Here is a 13,049-nt window from a genome sequence, read left to right as displayed (position 1 = left end):
TTCAAAATAAAATTCTCTAGAACTCTAGTATCTCTAGGAGCAAGATTGATAGCCGCTTAAAACCTTCCCTTATCATATCCGTCAACTACCTAGACTTAGATCAAGCATTTGCTACCTACAAGTTTTAGGCTCAGAGCAAAATCTTAAGTCTAAGCAGTTGTGTCTAAAACTCAGTAGAGTACAAGGTTGAAAACTAGATACTTGGAAGAAATTACGGCAGAGCAACTATTTATCATCTCCAAATAAGAATTTATCCTAGAGGTTCATTTTAATAGATTCCTTAAGATCTCTCCATAGCTAGCAAAATTGATTATGAAAGATAAAATATTTATTAGGTTTCAAAAGTTATTCATCTTTTTATCTCGTCATAACACATTAGGAATAAATAGTGAAGTAAGTAAGAAATACTTAGCTCGGTATACGGGGGTTGCTCTCCCCCAAGCTGGATGTTGACATAGTCTGCTGAGATTGCTGACGGACAGTGAATGCGTACTGATCTTCCTAGAGTGTTGTGGATACTTGCTGTTAGAAACAGTACTCCGACAGGGGACATGACGTCCTTCTGCCTATTAATTCTTCTTGATCCTTTAAAGCTTGTGAAGTTCAAATAGACAACAAAGCTTGTGGAACTGATTAAGCATTAGTAATAAACCTCTAAGCCTTGAGAGTCTAGAACTTTCTTATACCCATTAATCTTTTAACAGGATCAAAGTATTTTTATGCTTTTATGATATGCAGACATGGAAATAAATATGCTAAAAAATATTTGTGTGCCTCCACAGTAGAGAAGTATGTGAGCTGTTCCATCACATAATAAATACATGGGGTTTAGCATTTTTTAGATATAATGCAAAACATATTTATTTTCTTTTCTAATGCAGCAAAAAAGTAAAGATGCAACTACTAATGCAATTAAGAGAAGTAAATATGCATGCAGATAAATACCAAGTTACCTCTTGGCACGGCGTTCGGTGATTTTAAGTCCTCCCAACAGGACCTTCTTTATTGCTCACTGATCGAGGGGCACATTGGACGACGCCACAGGTCCTCTGTCCTGTGCAGGATTTAATTCTAGTTTTATCTTGGGTTCCCATACCTGCCTTGTAGGTGATGGCGACTTGGAAGAGATAGTGTCTAGAATTACTTCTTCTGTTGGTTCCTCCTGCTTGACAACATTCTCGTCAGGATATTGATCTTCGAATCTTGAAACCTCTCCTTCATAGTCGGCCCATCCATCTACAACATTCTTCTTCTTCTAGTGGCTGGTGTTGATATTTGTTAACGCAGACACAAGAATAATCCGCAAGCGAATGGATATCGGTGAGCACTTCACCCGGGAGTCTATTAAGAGTATTGTTATTTGTTTTCCGCAGGGAGAAAGTGTGCATCTGACTAACCAAATCTATTGCTACTATCCTTTAGGCTACAAACAAGATGATTTGATGTGAGTGATATAGATAAGACCACACAACACTCTCGTTCTAACCTATGCAAGGTTGGTACTATTGTTCTATTGGGGAGAACCGTAAAGATAAGAAAAACACCATAGAGGATGCTTATCCCAAGACCGATTAACCCTACCAGTCCTTCTAATGGGATTGTGGGCTCCAAAGGTACCAACAAAATTGTTACTTTCCAAGTTACTACCACAAATTCAGCTAGACAGGGGATATCTATGAGTATCCTAGCCCAAACACCACGTTTACGCTAGAGATGATTACCCTACTCTCTGCACAAAGAGAATAAAGTAAACTCACAACCGAAAGAACAATAATAACAAGGCACTTACTAGTATTAGAAGTCGAAATGTTCAAGAATCCTATGAACAAGCCTCAGGTTAGGAGACTTGAACCCGCAAGTACAAATTGGAGAGGAGACACCAAGAGGTCGGGCTTCCTCCAATCCACACCTCCACTCCATCTCTCTCAATCTAGAAGAGTAAACTCTAATCTCACATAGAAACAAAATTAGTTTCTCTTGAATGCTAGGCCTTAGAGAGTAGATCCATTCAAGGGACCCTCTTTCTAGTGAATCCACTCTGGAAAATGTTATGATGAATAATGGATTGCCCTTGGTAGGGGGCCTGGGGCCTTGCTTATATAGCCTCCTCAAATGAACATCAGCCATTGGATCAAACCAACTTAAATGAATGGTTTAGATTAATCCTCAATGGCGGTGGATGTCACAGAATCGACCAAATTATAACAGTTCAAGTGTAGAAATGATCGGTCTAGCAATCAAGTTTCTAGACTTGAGCCCATATAATCCCGGTAGTCAACCAAAACCACGAAGGATTTCAAACCAACTTTGCAACAAACCAAGATCATAATAGTTCAACACAATACAACAAATGTTACATAGTCCATTCATTGCCAATGAAGCGGCACCACATCGGAGTACTTAGTTATTACAACACAAGTTTAGAAGTAGGGGAAGCAACATAGTTTTTACACACACATTTCATAGTTCTTGTTACTGCCAGAGTCTTATCTCATCCACCAAAAGCATCAGGGTACGAAGTTGTTAGAGAACCGTGCCCAACAATTTAGTCCTCATCCCCAGCGAGATGAAGGTAGGTCTTGCAGAAGCCATCACAGAAGATATCATCTGCAACAGGTGGGAATAAACCCTAAGTACGAGGATGTACTCAGCTAGACTTACCCATCTAACCAAACACAAAAGACACCAAGGATTATGCAAGGCTGAGTATAAAGTGTAGCTGGCTTGACTCATATCTTTTTGCCAAAAAGATTAGATTGGAGAGTAAACTATTCTTAAAAGCATCATATTGATTATCATTAGCCTACCACTACATTAGCACCTGGACTAAGCACTTCACTTGATTATTAGCAAACAATAATAACCATATCAAGTTTCATCATATGTTCTCTGTGGCTATCCTTGACATCATCATTAAGAACCATAGTACTTAGTGAATGCTACGTTTGCCGCTGCTCTGTCAAGTTCTCACTATCCGAGAGAGACGGCAATTCGAGTCGATTCCTATCTAGCTGGAGGGTTATTCCTAGCACTCACCCATGCATCCCCCGTTTGAGAGCAAGCGGGTCACCTTTCGTACGACTCAGGAATCGCGGCTCCGATCAGCGCCGCACTCCCAGGGCTGCCACTCTGCCAGGAAGATCAGGACTTTTAAATCACCTGCCCTTGGTCTTACGCCAATGGCCCCCAACACACTGCACTTCCACCGGTAGTGCGCACTTTATACTTGTCGGTCTTCCGAGCTGAGTCATACTACTAGGCTTCACGGTCGGAACGAGATATCCGGCCAACTAAGTGTCACGCATGCGTTCAACATGACAAGAGGACATACAACGATCGGTCCTTAGCTGCCATAGACTGAGTTACTAGCACCTTGCAAAACTCCGCCTGGCTTAAGTCATTTTAAACCAGGTTCTTTCCCACGATAGCACATATAGCCATTCGTGATCCAACAACAGACCCTATTTCGCACAGGTGACAGGATATCACCCGACTTCTACCGATTTAAGCATGGCTAAGCTGCTACTCGACCCTAACTCTACAACTAGGTAGGGGTAAGATATCTGGACAAGGAAAGGCATAATGCAGCAAGGGTTCCATCACAACTCCTATACGTAATGCATCAATAGATATAACATATTCAAGTATGCTTTGAAATTAAAGTGGGAGACTTAAGATGCTCCGGGGCTTGCCTTTCACGAACAAAGCGGGCTCGTGACTAGGGCACTCGACTTCCTCTTCGGGCTCCTCTTGTCCTGCTGCAGGACCTCCGTCTCCTGGTTAACCTCTGGGCCTTCGGGATTCACCCTCTCAAGCTCGAACGATACTGCGGTCTCCGGTGCAACTATTGCATGCATTATAACTAAGGAATGTGTGTACACAAGATGATGATGAATGCTTGGTAACATGATTATAAACTTTACTGGACACTCATTTACGAAGTAAACTTCTATTACAAGCTCACAAAAGAGTACCAACTCAACTAACAAGAACACATCACTTAGACCATTAAACAACGACAACTAATTAACAGAGGAGCTCAAAGAACAATTCATAACTCGAGATATATAGATCCAGCAAACATGAATGAGCACATTCTGGAAAGCTTATGAAATTGTTTACATTTCATCTTTAGACATCACAGCAAGATTCATAAGTTAAACAGGTCAACTAAACAAAGTTCCAGGTTCTATTATAGAAAAAAAACAGAGAGCAACTAGTTCTAGAACTCAACTTGGAAGAGCCATAACTTTTAAACTACTAGACCAAATGATCCCAAATCTAAACTGCAGCTACCATACAAAGTTTACAATATCTTTGCTATAGGCAAGTCTTTCAGAAAGTAAAGTTATCATTAGACAACAAACAAATTACAGAAGCACAAGCAAGGCACCTTGATATTACCATAAAATTTTCAGAGCAATTGCACATGCCAAACTTAAGATATTTAATTAACATGTAACAAGGTGCTTATTTCATAAATTAAGAAACATGACCTAAAGAGTGTCAAACAACAAATTTTAGATTATTTACATGTTACTACTACTATGAACAATCTTGACACCAAAGGAGAACACCAGCATAAGCATATAACATTTAATATGATTTAAACATGGATTTAGGCCATAATATTAACATAAATTACATATCAGAGATACAGCACTCCAAAAATCATGAAATAATTATCAGAGCATTTTAATACTAACCAGAGCGTAGCATAACAATTTCACAGCATTTGGAGCAGTATATCAAGAGATATGAATTTACATATAATTAACAAGATTAATTTATAACAATTATTTTTCACAGAAAACATGGTGCATTTTATATTTTTATTAAAAACTGGTCATCCCATGGATCATCATAAAATTTGTTTCATAACTTTTGGAGCTCAGAAATCGAAGATATGATTTTTGCAAGCTTGCAAGAAATCTAGAATTTAAATAAAAGAGAGGAGGGAGCCGTTGAGTCACTGACAGCGGGACCCGCGTGTCAGGTTCTTCTTCCTCTCGACCGAGACGACGTTCACCGGCGATTTTCTCCGCGACGGCGAGGTCTCCGGCCAAACCGTGGACACCAACATGATCCCAGGTCACTTGCGAACTCATTGACCCCCTTTTTCCCACGCCGGAGCCACATGAAGGGGCTCGCCGTCGACCATGGCGGCTCGGTGGAGGTGCTCGGCGATACACCGGAGCTCTCAGGCCGGTAGAGCGTGCCCTAGGGTGTCCTACAGCACCAGTGAACTACGGCAAAGCTTTCTAGGTAGGTGACTTGGCTCGAGATGGACTGGAGAGGGCTGGCCACGAGAGGACTGAGCTCCGGCGGAAACACGGCGGCGCTGCGCGTCGTGTCCGGCGACGGTGAGCGCGGTTTGGGGAAAAGTGGAAATGTCGGCTTACCGGAGGGTTTCACGGCGAGCTTGAGGGTGGAAGGTGGAGAGCAGAGCACGACGGAGCTGTGGCCGAGCTTTGGTGGTCAGCGATGCAGTGTGGAGCGTGCTCGAGCTCGCCGGAGCGAGCTCGCGATGGCGCCTCCGCTGTAGCCGAGTTTCCTGCGCGAGAGAGGCGAGAGGGAGAGAGTGGACGTGTCCAGGCGCTCGAGGGCGACGCCGTGGAGGTCATGCATGCCTTCAGCGTTGACGAGCGGGGCCAGAGACGGCATAAGGCATCAAATGTCGCCGAAACGCTGCTGCCGGTCGGCCACGTCGACGGGGACGATGTCCATTCAGAGTTCGCATTGCTGTCTGACAGAGCTACTTTGGCACTGATTATCTTCCAAACCATGGCGAATTAGGAGATGGAGTAGTTGACATTTTTGGAGTACTAACTGAGTTCTACAAGTTTGTTAACTGGAGCAAAGACCAACTCGGCATGGATGAAAAGATATGAAGCTCCCAAAATCGATCAGGCAAACTGGTGGCGTAAGGACTTAGCAAAATTTTGCTAAGTGTCAAAACAGCCCCCAAATCTGCCTTGCAAGCACATTTTGAGCAAGTTGTGGTCATTTTCATGAGATGGCCATGAAACAACTTTTATTCCTTATAGAATTTTCTACAACTTTGCTTTAGGGAGTTTTGACATGCAAAGATTTTATGAAACACTTTTTAAAAGCCTAAGCAAAAGAGGTTTATAGGGCCTATGAGTGAAAGTATGACTTAGAGACATAATTTGGAGATGTGACCAACATGAACATTGTTCCAAATGTTGAGTTAAGCATAGGTAAACTTTTCCAAGGCCTAGAACACAAACAAGAGCATGGAATAAACAATCATAAGCATAGAAGGCATAATTAAGCAAGTTAAATCACACTTATGCATAAGATGACATGACCCAAGGTAAATGATGATCATGGTATGCTTATGAAGATGATGATGCTCATGTTATGCATGAGAAAGGATGCAACCATAACACTGGGGTGTTACAGCCTCCCCCTTACAAAAATCTCGTCCCGAGATTTGAAAACTTACTGATTTTCGAAGAAGGTTTTATAAACTTCTTTTAAATAGTCCTCTGTTTCCCAAGTAGCATCTTCCTCCCTGTGGTTTCTCCAAAACACTTTGTAGAACTTAACCACACGATTACGAGTTACCCGCTCTTTGCGGTCAACAACCGCTACAGGCTTCTCATCATATACCAAGTCTGATTTCAACTTGATATCCCGAACCTCCACTCTTTCTTTCAGAATACGGAGGCATTTCTTCAACTCTGATACGTGAAAGGCAGGAAAAATAGCTCAACCAGTAGTTGAACCTTGTAAGCTACGTTCCCTTTCCTCTCAAGATTCCGATAAGGTCCCACATAACAAGGTGCAAGCTTTCACTTGACTCTGAACCTTTGTACACCTTTCATCGGAGACACCTTGAGATATACATGACTTTCGACTGCAAACTCAATCGGCTTCCTCCTCTTATCAGCATAACTTTTCTGACGAGCTTGAGCAGCTTCCAGATGTTCCTGGATTGTACGGACTTGCTGCTCCGCTTCGTTCATGAAATCGATGTTGTAATACCTTCGCTCCCCGGATTCCACCCAATTCAACGGGGTTCGACACTTTCGACCATACAGGGCTTCAAACAGAGCCATCTTGATGCTCTCTTGGTAACTGTTGTTATAAGAGAACTCAGCTAACATTAACCACTTTACCCAAGAACCTTTTGAAGAGAGAGCACATGCCCTCAACATGTCTTCTAGGATTTGGTTAACACGTTCAGTTTGGCCGGCTGTTTGGGGATAATATGCAGAACTATGAACCAAGTGAGTACCAATCTGCTAGTGAAGACACTCCCAAAAGCGGGCAGTGAACTATGGTCGACGATCTGATATGATAGTTCAAGGCACACCAAACTAATGGACAATGTGCTCGAAGTACAACTCCGCATACTCATGTGGACAATAGTCAGTTCAAACTAGAATAAAATGAGCGACCTTAGTCAAGCGATCCACAATCACCAGATAGAGTCATAACCCTTAACAGAAGTTGGGAGTCCAGAGATACATGCTTAATTCTTCCCATTTCCAACCAGGAATTGGCAAGGGTTGAAGTAAACCTGCTTTCATGTGAACTGCATTCACACGACAACAGTTATCACAATGAGCAACAAAAGCAGCAATCTCCATTTTCTTCTTTGTCCACCAAAACAGAGGTTTTAGATCCTGATTCATCTTACTACTACCATGATGGAAAGACAGCTTGGACGAATGAGCTTCACATAAGATATGATTTCGGAGTTCACAGTTCTTTGGCACCACAAGCCGATCCTTGAACCGTAGAATTCCGTTCTCATCGACCCGGAAATGCTTGGTTTCTTCTTCTTTCATTTTCCGCTTTATATGGTGGATACCTACATCAGTTTGCTGCAATTCAATTACCCAATTGTGAAGACAACTTTCCAGAGCAATCTGGTGAAGCACTAGCAGGTGCATAAGACGTGACAATGACGAATCTTCAATCTGAACTAAATGGCAATATGATTTCCGACTCAAGGAATCCGCAACCACGTTTGCCTTGCCCGGATGGTAGTCACTTGAAGATTATAATCTTTAATCAACTCAAGCCACCTTCGCTGTCGCATGTTCAATTCAGGTTGGGTGAAGATGTACTTGAGACTCTTATGGTCAGTGTAGATATTGCACAGATTACCCAGCAAATAGTGCCTCCAGATCTTCAAAGCATGAACAACTATGGCCAATTCTAAATCATGAGTAGGAAAATTGACCTCATGTTTTTGAAGTTGGCGTGAGGCATAAGCAATAACACGACCTTCTTGCATCAACACATAGCCCAGACCGATACTAGATGCATCACAAAATACACTAAGGGCTTCTCGATATTGGGTTGAGCTAGGACTGGAGCTGAGGTCAACAATGTCCTCAACTTGTGGAATGCCTCCTCACACTCAGGCGTCCACATGAACTTCTCATCTTTCTAAAGTAGGCGAGTCATAGGCTTGGATATTTTCGAGAACTCCAGAATGAAACGACGATAATACCTAGCCAAACCCAGAAAACTCCGAACCTTGTTCACCGAAGTTGGAACCTTCCAATCCAGCACTTCTTGCACCTTGGCCGGATCCACCGATATGCCTTCTTTAGATAAGACATGGCCCAAGAAATGTACTTTCTTTAGCAAAAACTCGCATTTGCTAAACTTGGTATAAAGCTGATGCTCACGCAAACAAGTTAACATCACATGTAGATGCTCTGCATGCTCTTCTTCATTGCAAGAATATACCAAGATATCATCAATGAAGACCACCAGAAACTTGTCCAATTCGGGCATGAAGACCGAATTCATGAGGTACATGAAATGATCCGTGCATTCGTAAGACCAAAAGACATTACGAGATACTCATACAACCCATACCTCATCGAGAAAGCGGTTTTAGGTACATCTTCAGGACGGATTTTGATCTGATGGTACCCAGACCGTAAATCAATCTTGGAGAATGCCTTAGCTTTGGACAACTGATCAAAGAAGATATCAATGCGAGGAAGAGGATACTTATTCTTGATGGTCACCGCATTGAGAGGACGATAGTCCACACACATGCGCAAAGACTGATCTTTCTTCTTCACAAAGATAGATGGACAACCCCAAGGAGAAGAACTAAGACGAATAAGACCCTTCTTCAACAATTCATTCAACTGGGTCTTAAGCTCAGCTAGCTCATTTGGCGGCATTCTATATGGTCTTCTAGAGATAGGAGCAGTACCTGGAAGCAATTCAATTTTGAACTCCACATCCCGGTCTGGAGGAAGCCCGAGCAAATCATCAGGGAATACATCCGCAAACTCAAATGCCACAAGAATATCCTTGATGGTCCTAGATGTAACTGCATTCATCATGCTACGGATATGAATATCACAAGGAAGTTGCACTAAGAACGCTTCCTTAGAACTATGATCTCTCAAAATCACCACATGAGTAGTGGTGTCGATAAGGACCCCGTTACCACTCATCCACTTCATTCCCAGAATCACATCTATACCCACACCGGGCAAAACAACCAGATCAGCAAGGAACTGACAGTCTCCTATTTCTAGAGTTGCCCCCAAAACCACTTGATTTGTAGAAATATTATTCCCAGCGGCACTAATCCAATAGCTACCTTTATCAAGTGTAACTACCTTGAGGCTATGCTTAGACACAAAATCTGAACTCACAAAAGAATGCGATGCTCTTGAATCAAAAAGCACAAGTGCATCACATTGGTTAACCAGGAACTTACCAGCCGTAACTACCTCACCAGCAGAGATAGCATCCACTATTGTCTAGTGAACACATCCCTGATGAACGTTCCCTTGGTTGCCCTTCTTTGGCGGGTAAGGACAGCTGCTTTGCCAGTGCCCTATCTGATTACAGTTCTAGCACGGACGGTTGGTAGGTGGAGCCTTGCCATAGCTAGGCCTAGTGTTCCCCCTAGGAAGAGCAATGGAGTACCCCTTGTGGAACCCCGTCTTTGCCTGATTCTTCTTTGCTGGAGGATGGTATCGCGTGTTAGGGGTTGGAGCACGATACTGGGGCCTAACTGCCACTGGAGCCATGAACTGAGATGCCCCTACCCTGGACTCAAAAGCTCGCTTTCCGAGTCTTGGTCGTAGTGTACACAGTGTTGTTATTCTCTTGGGTAAGAGCATCACTGACAAACTCATTGAAGGTGGCACTTGTTGGGTATTTTAAACGCAAAAAGAAAAATCCGCAAGCGCACGGATACCGATGTAGCTTTCACCCGGGAGTATTCCAGAGTATCGATTTTCCACAGAGAACGTGAGTGTGCTAATTAAGATCCAAGATCGCCCAAGGATAACTATATAATTATTTTTTATGGGAAGAGAGGAAGTTTCCTGAGAGTTCTCTAGTTGATCTAAGAATCAAGATTTACTTCAAGATTATCTATATCGGGACATCAGAACACTAACCACATAAAGAGATGAGAAGGGGGCTAGGAAGCTCCGACTACGGTCCTACAAACACCGATCCGAACGTGGTGGAATACGTCGACCGTTAGGGCTGTCACTACCCTAGGGCTACCACAACAACCCGTAGGATTGGGTGCAATTCCAGGTAATTGCAAGACTAAACACCACGTCTAATCTATTAATTACTACTCTAGCATTATAAAGACTAGAGCACTTGATGCAAGCGGGAATCCAATAAATAACTTGAATGTAAATAAAAGTAATTAAAGAACTCAGGAATTATGAATTGAAGAACCTGGAGAACGATGAAGAACGAACCAGATGCTGCAAAAGTATAATGTTGAGGAAGATCCGACAGATCCGGCTCCTCCTCCGCTCTCCTCTTCTCTCTCCCTATTTTCTAGATTACAACTAGAACTAACTAGAACTAGAACTAGAGGAACTAGAACTAGATGAACCAGAGGGATCCTCTCTACTTGGATGAAGAATTGAAACCCAAGCTTTGATTCTGTAGAAGAGGTATGATCTCCAGGGGCCAGGGGGGTCTGGTTTTATAGTCCCTTCAAGTGAATCTGGGCCGTCGGATCAAACCGACATTGATCGTGTGGTTTTCCTTGAAGTATTAGGTCGGTGGAGCATGATCCCCGAACTTCACCCTGATTGGTCCAGGGTGGAGGGCGGGCGCCCAGTAAGGGAGGGCGGGCGCCCAGTGCCCGGCTCCGTTACGTCTCCCGTTCGGTCCCGTGGCTTCTGGAGTCTTCTAGATGATAGAAAATTGCGCGGCACGTTAATATCTCTATGTAAACCCGACGTGTGGGCCTTTCTTCCGTATTTCCTGATAACCCCCTGCAGAAATAGACAAACACCAAAACTCATGGAATTCTGTCAGATAAAACCCTAAGTCTAGGTGTTGGTTGCATTTGGATCCTTTTCCATGATTAATTGATGGTTAAATATGAGCATTAAGGACCGTCAACAGCACACTTAGTGCGGCCCATAGTCTTCAACAGCTTGGGGCCAAGACCCCTCTTGAAGCTAGCAATCTTCTTGGATTCAGTGCTCACAATCTCAGGAGCATACCTTGACAGATGATTGAAAGCATGCAAATGCTCCTTCAGAGTTTTGTTGCCCTGAGTTAATTGCACGAACTCAGTATGCTTCATTTCCATGACCCCAGGAGGTATGAAATGTCCCCTGAAAGCTTCACGAAAGAGATTCCAGTCCACCTTAGTGTTTTCTGGAAGAGCCTCCCTATCCTGATTCCACCAAATACCAGCTGGACCCTGTAGTTGATAGCTGCATACTCTGCCTTCAGATTGTCAGTTAGCCAAAAAAAGCGAAACTTCTGTTCCACCGTCTTCAGCCATTCCTCCACATGAAGGGGTTCTTCGGGCTCTCTGAAAGATGGGGGCTTGGTATCCATGAAATCCTTGAAACTGCTGTACTGATTAGGTGCTAGCGGATGTTGTACATTCCCACCACCCTGGTTTGCCATCTGATTAATAGTCTCAGTGAGTAGCCTCTGACTTTCCACCATCATTTGCATCAACTCAGCTAAATTCGGTGGTGGAGGATGAGGGGGTGGATTCATGTTCGCACGATTTTCCGCACCTCGAGCGCCGCGAGACACATGTAAAGACACAGTCAGTGAGTATTGAAAGTATTCGAGGGAATAACTTTACAGAAAAAGGCACAATAATTCAATTCCACAAAACAACATCACCAATTCCAAAACATGACACAGATATCCAAAAATGCACAACAACGAGAAATATCATTACAGTCGTTCGAACATGATAGAGTCATTACAACATCTGGTCCGTAAAGTTATTACATCACCAAAGCACAGACACAAGTCTAAGATCAAGGTTCAGGATTACAACATGATTACAAGAACATGACTGCCATAGGTCATGCTACAAAAGAGCCTCACAGGGCGGCTACCAACTACCCACTACACTCCCGGCTCGTCGTCTGAGTCAGCGTCGAAGATCGCCTCTCCATCCTCGTCGCTAACTGGCTCAAGCTCCTCATCCTCCACGTCTTCGTGCAAGGGTGGTGCAGCCGTGGCCGGTCCATCTACCTCCATACCATCATCATCAGCCACGATCACCTGAGGTCCCACCTGTGGGTAAACTAGTACAGGGTGAGGAATAGGGTGTCGCAAGTTGTTGACACAGTGAATCTCCACAAGACCAGCCTCAATCTAATCCTGCAGGTAGTTCTCCCACTCAGCCGACTGGATACGGTGCATCTCCCATGCCCAACGCCTGTTCTCTGACACGCGGAGTGCAGTATCCCTCTCATAGGTGATCTGCACCAAGCACTTCTGCACGGTCTCCTTCTCCCTAGCCAACTGACTCATTTGCACCTGCTTATGATCTCTCTCTAGTGGCCTTCACCCACTGCTGCATACGATACTCCGCAATGTCTAGTCATTGCGGTCCTTTAGGGCTTGCTCTAGGAGTCTAGCTTGCTTGCGGAACTTGTGAGCACACTTTTCAGCCTTCTATTGCATCTCCTGAGCCTGGCGAACAGCAACCATCACCTTTGCATAGGTGTCCTCTCACTGACTGAATAGCTTGAGCATAGCCATCATAGCACAAATAGCAGGGCTGGAGCTCTCAG

This window comes from Sorghum bicolor, chromosome 7 (assembly GCF_000003195.3).
Source record: "Sorghum bicolor cultivar BTx623 chromosome 7, Sorghum_bicolor_NCBIv3, whole genome shotgun sequence".
Classification (NCBI taxonomy): domain Eukaryota; kingdom Viridiplantae; phylum Streptophyta; class Magnoliopsida; order Poales; family Poaceae; genus Sorghum; species Sorghum bicolor.
Note: the sequence above shows the minus strand (reverse complement) of the source record.